Source organism: Arachis ipaensis, chromosome B03, assembly GCF_000816755.2.
Source record: "Arachis ipaensis cultivar K30076 chromosome B03, Araip1.1, whole genome shotgun sequence".
Classification (NCBI taxonomy): Eukaryota; Viridiplantae; Streptophyta; class Magnoliopsida; order Fabales; family Fabaceae; genus Arachis; species Arachis ipaensis.
Genome location: NC_029787.2, coordinates 12,573,486 through 12,579,942, shown reverse-complemented (window position 1 = coordinate 12,579,942; position 6,457 = coordinate 12,573,486).

Sequence of the window (6,457 nt, the reverse complement as noted above, 5' to 3'; positions counted from 1 at the left end):
CCATATTACGAAAGTCATAATAATATTATTAATCATTAATGGTTTATCAGTGGCTAAGAGAAGGGGGAGGGGTTGAATTTTAGCCCCTTTTTCGCTTGATAACACTTGCTGTCCTTACAGAACACTTAGGAGATATTTCTTATTTTTGTCTCGTGCCTAGTCAAAAGACTTTTTCTTTTTGTCTCGTAACCAGCCAAGAGATATTTTTCAGATTTGTCTCCTACACAGCGAAAAACAGAAATGGAGTAGAAGAGAGAGAAAATCACACCAAGATGTATCCTAGTTCAGCTGCTAAGTGCAATGCAGCCTACATCCAGTCTCCATCACAACAATGATGGAATTTCACTATAATCATCATGATTACATACACCAATTCTCCCTATGAACTACCCTTCCTATCCGGGACAAGTCCAGAATCTAATCCCCAATCCTGAACTTGACTTGGTCACTGCCAAGCTTTCAACTGCTAAGTGCTAACCCAACTTGCAAGGGGATTCCCACAGAATCATGAAACACAACACAGATGTACAAAGGACCTCTAGGACATCTATGGCTTTTTCTTTTAATTTTGTATACTCTGCCTTTTTTCGTTCTATGGCTTTTTCTTACAAACTTCACTGTTTGCCTTTTTCTATGAGACTCAAGACAGACAAAACTAAACAGAAAAATACAACATGAAGAACATTGAAGGAGAAGAACTTCTGTTAGCTTAGGTAGCTATGAGAACCGTGTGCTTAGCACTCTCACTCCTTACTTCAAGCATTGGCTGTTCTCCCTTATTTATAGAAGGGGAAGCCTCCAAGGTTGAAACTCTTGAACCGAGCTAATCTTCTTCTTCTTCAAGCAAAACCGGTTCGGCCAGAGAGAGAGGAGAGATAACCGAATGTAAAACCCAACATGCAATTACCTCTGTGTCTTCCCTTCACACCAAGCTTCACCAATCTGAGCCATCCATCTTGACTTGCATTCCAAGAAGGATCCCTAGCCCTTGATGAGTTCTTGATGATGACAGCTTCTTTTGCTCTAACTTCTGCCTCTTCCTCCACGTAGCTACAGTAGCTACTTCCTGTGGTGGTTGATCAAAAGTTGAGACAAGCCATCCCTCCAAGGATCTTCTTTCTCTAACCGAAATGGATCTTCACCATTTTTGGTTATGGAAGGCATGAGATTACTTCACCACATCTTACCTTTTGTGGTAAAAATCTTAGCCATACCATATTTCAGATTTTCTTTTTCTTGATGCCATCATCATAATGGCCATGTTGCTTCTAGCTTCTTCTTTTTTACTTTGATATCTTGCAAAAGCTTCCATCTTCTTCTCTGTGAAGTGACCGAGAGTTATGAGAGAGAAGAGAGAGAAGAGAGAAAACTTTTAATGGATTTGAATGAGAAAAATAAAAAAATTAATTTATTTCCCTTTTTTCTTTAGGTAGCGTGTAGCACTAATGATAGCAATCAAATCAATTGTTGTTTCTCTCTCATGGTTCCAAAGTCTGCATTAACTTCACTTAATAAAAATTTGAATTCCACCAAAGGTAAAAGTGTGATCCGTTGAAGCATGCAGCATTAAAAGAAATGGATTTTATCAAGTTAAATGAGTAAAGAAAATATTGTGCCCCATTTTCTTTTGATTTCGGACCAACCACCAAGTTGGGCTTCAAGTTGGTTTTCCTGACCCAACAAGCATAATAATTCAACCATAATTTATATAACAATTTTGCACAAGGCTGAATGTATTTTTTGCACAATTTGGGCTTTAATTTTACTTTTATGCCCAATATACATAACCTGCAAGGCAACAAAATTATCAATTCAACAAGTATGAATTAAACAATTGTTGTTTCTCTCTCATGGTTCCAAAGTCTGCATTAACTTCACTTAATAAAAATTTGAATTCCACCAAAGGTAAAAGTGTGATCCGTTGAAGCATGCAGCATTAAAAGAAATGGATTTTATCAAGTTAAATGAGTAAAGAAAATATTGTGCCTCATTTCCTTTTCTTTGATTTCGGACCAGCCACCAAGTTGGGCTTCAAGTTGGTCTTCCTAGCCCAACAAGCATAATAATTCAGCCACAATTCATGTAGCAAATTTGCACAAGGCTGAATGTAATTTTTTGTACAATTTGGGCTTTAATTTTGCTTTTATGCCCAATATACATAACCTGTAAGGCAACAAAATGATCAATTCAACAAATATGAATTAAAGTTTAAATTAATAATTTTGTAATTAATTAAATTAATAATATTTGTTCATCATCAAATTAATTTAGAGTTTTCCAAACTCATCAATCTCCCCCTTGATGACAAACATTATTAAAAATTGAAATGGAAAGAGTAAGGATTAAAAAGTACTCCCTTTGAAGATTAGTATTCCTCCCCCTTTCCAATAGTTACTTGGCTCCCCCTAAATATATGCCATTTTACCAAGAAAAGTTTTACCTGTAACCTTTTAAAATCAAACTTAAGGCAACTATGTATTCAATATGTGAAATTTGAAATGTTGAATGGCTTGATTTATGAGCAGAAGCAGAATGATAAACACAATCCATTTGTTATCATATAAATGATTTTCTGCTCAATAACAATAAAAAATGCTTTGAGTACAGAGTACATGAGAAACAGTTGATAATTCCTAAATAATTTGATTAAATGAACAATATTTTCCAGCCATCATATCATAGCAAAAATTATCAGTTTATAATAAGAAAAATATTTTCAATTAAACAGAATCATATCAGAGCATAAGAAATATATCAACATATCAAAGCTTAAAGGGATTATCAAATCACAACTAAATCCCAAATGCAATAAATATTTCAACAAAATAGAGCATAAGGCATCAATACAGCAGAACATAAAGGGATTATCAAAAATAACTAAATTTCAAATACAGCAACCATTTCAACAAAACAGATCATAATCATTGGAACAAGGAGTATGTGCACATGGGTGATCATTAATCACAAGAGATTTCAGCCCCTGTTTCTTTCAACTTTTTAATTTTTCAGCTTTCCTCCCCCTTTTATCATCAAAGGGGAACCTGCAAAAAAATGACAATGGAACATACACAAATATAACCAAAACCAAAATATTTAAGAGTTTAACAAAATAACCATGGTCTAGAGTATCCAAACAACCTACAAAGTACCAAAATAAATCAAACAGAACCAGATTTCAACAAGAGACAAATAAGTCAATCATCAGAAAGGTTGTACTCAGATCCAGATTCATCATCCTTATCGGCAGCCCCCATCTCTTCTTCGAAATTCTGAAGCATCAGACCTACTCTTTCTTGGCACTTTATCCAAGCTCTTTCATTTTTGTATGCTTGCTTCCGAGCGGCCTTGTAAGATTGCACCATCAGTTTGGACATGTTAGAAAACTCAATGAGAACCTCCTTAATAGCTTCTGCCACTTTGGTCGGCTCGGTTGGGCAGCTCTCAAGATCACTGGCAGATGGTTCAGAGGGCATTGACCGTTTTTCTTTAGTGCCTTTCATAGTACCTGAAACTCCTCCTCCCTTAATTGATGAAACCTTATTCTCTACATCTTCATTAGTTAGATCAACATTGAAATATTCGAAGATGCAGGTAAGAAATATGACATAGGGAAGATTAGCCTTTTTGTTACTTCTAACACATTTCCACATATGCCTAACCATGAGATATGCAAAGAAAATAGGAGATGAAGTGATAATAGCAAAAAGTACAAAGATATCAGAAATGGTTACTCTATTTTATGAGCCACTCTGTGGTGTCAGAATGTGAGTAATTATTCTGTGCAGCAAAGCTCTTTCTGGACTAAGGGCTTTGTGAGTTGGAACCGTGCCATCCAGATCACATAGATTTTCACAGATTTGGTATAAAGCAATCTGATATGTGACTCCAACTTGAGAATCCCATTTTTCTGACATATAAGCTGCTGGACCTTCATCAACATAACCCAGGACAGCGCTTATTGTTTCTCTACTCAGAGTCATGTAAACCCGCTTCACATAGGAATGGATTGCACCATCAATCAGCCTCATGTTTGCACAAAACTCTTGAACTAAGGCTGGGTATACAGGTTTTTGAATATTGAACAGGGGAGTCCACTTCATATTCTCAAAAAGAGTGATAAAGTTGATTCCTTTAGCAGCAAGAGAGTCCAGGTTCACTATGTGTGAAGCACACAAGTGATGTTTCTTCAATACATCTTTGTGAAACTCATAAGACGCACAAGAATTAAATCTTCTTGGATCAAAATGTGAATGGTTTTTGTTGTATTATTTTTGAAGTCCAGGGATTCCAGATTCGGTGGTTCCCTTGTGTTACGTAGCACGTAACCTTTGGTCTTCTGAGAGCTTCGGGCAGACGCATGTGGTGTTGCTTTCTTTGGAGGTGAATGAGGTATAGATGTGTGAGACTCCTCTTCTTTTTCTTCAATTAGATATTGATCTTTTCCCAGCTTTCTTCTGGATAAAGTTTTCTTTGCTATTACTTTTTTTCTCATAGTTTCTATTTTTTTGGAGGAGGGTGAGGGGGATGAAGAAGAGGTGGAATGTATATGAATGTGTGTATGGGTTTGAGGAGTTGAAGATGGGGATGTGTTGGTAAAGGGGTTTGGCTACTCTTCCTTGGAGCAACTTTCTTTTTCATGTTATGAAAAATGAAGAGGGGAGAGGGAAGATGAAAGGGGGCCGAAGAGAGTGGTGAGAGGAGGGAGGTTATGGAAGCATTTAATGCTGAGTGGAAAGAGAATTGAGGAAGTTATTACCCATTAAGAGGCGCGGTTATTACCAAGGAAGGATTTTCAAATTAAAAACTGAAAGTTTAGCTCCTAGAATCAAGGGATGAGGGAAGGATAAAGATTTGATTTGACAACAACTCCTTCCTACAAGATTTGACATGACAACCTTCCAAAAGAATGATTAAAAAAATAAGGAACTCAAAAATGGATCAGAGTAAGGTCAAAGAGATTTGGTGGGGCCCAAGATAATTAATGTTTGTTCAGTCTCCTCCTGTATCATGGCCCGTTCATTACGTCCTAAGATTTGTCTCCTGCCTTCCTACAAGACAAAACCAAATAGAATAAAAAAATTCACAATTTATCAACAGAACTTAACTCTATCATTCCCAAACTATTTCTCAAAGAGCAGAATCTGTCTTCACATAAAGGCTTAGTGAATATATCCGCAAGTTGTTCTTCGGATTTCACAAATTGAATATCAATAGTACCCTTTTGCACATGTTCTCTAATAAAATGATATTTGATCTCGATGTGCTTGGTTCTTGAGTGCAAAACAAGATTTTTTGAGATGTTTATAGCACTCATGTTGTCACAAAACAAGGGTATACTATTGATTTTTAATTTGTAATCCTCTAACTGAGTTTTCAACCAAATTGATTGTGAACAACATGCGAAGACAGAAATATATTCAGCTTCGGCTGTGGATAGAGCTACTGTAGCTTGTTTCTTGCTTGACCACATGTTGAGTGAGCTTCCAAGGAAGCAACACATGCCGGATGTGCTCCTTCTATCCAACCGATCTCCCGCATAATCTGCATCACAAAATTCTACTGCACAAAAATTATCAGATTTTGGATACCATAAGCTGTAATCACTAGTTCCCTTAATGTATCTAATAATGCGTTTAACGGCCGAAAGATGGGATTCTTTTGGGTGAGATTAGAATCTTGAACATACACCCACACTTTGAACAATATCCGGTCTAGAGGAGGTAAGATACATGAGTGAACCTATATTCCTCTATACCGCGTTTCATCCACATCTTTGCCATCATCATCCTTTTCAAGTTTAGTGTTTGGATGCATTGGTGTTCCCATTGGTTTAGAATTTTCTAGGCCAAATTTCTTGATTAATTCTTTAGCATACTTTCCTTGGTGAATAAAAGTACCACTAGGAGTTTGTTTAATTCGGAGGCCAAGAAAGAATGTTACCTCTCCCATTAAACTCATTTCAAACTCACTAGTTATAAGTTTTTCAAACTCTTCACACAAGGACTCATTGGCCGATCCAAACACTATATCATCCACATAAATTTAAACTAGGAGAATATCATCATTAGATGCTTTAATAAATAAAGTAGTATCGGTGGTATCCCTTTGAAATTGATTTTCCAACAAGAAGGCACTAAGCCTTTCATACCAAGCTCTTGGAGCTTGTCTAAGGCCATAAATAGCCTTTGAGAGTTTGAAAATATGGTTTGGAAATTCTTTATCTTCAAAACCGGGGGGTTGTGCCACAAACACTTCTCTATCAATAAAGCCATTAAAGAAAGCACATTTGACATCCATTTGAAACATTTTAAAACCCTTATGGGCAGCATAGGCAAGAAGCAACCTAATTGCTTCCATTCTTGCTACCAGAGCAAAAGACTCATCAAAATCTATACCCTCTTCTTGATCGTAACCTTGGGCCACTAATCTAACCTTGTTACGAACAACCTTTCCATCC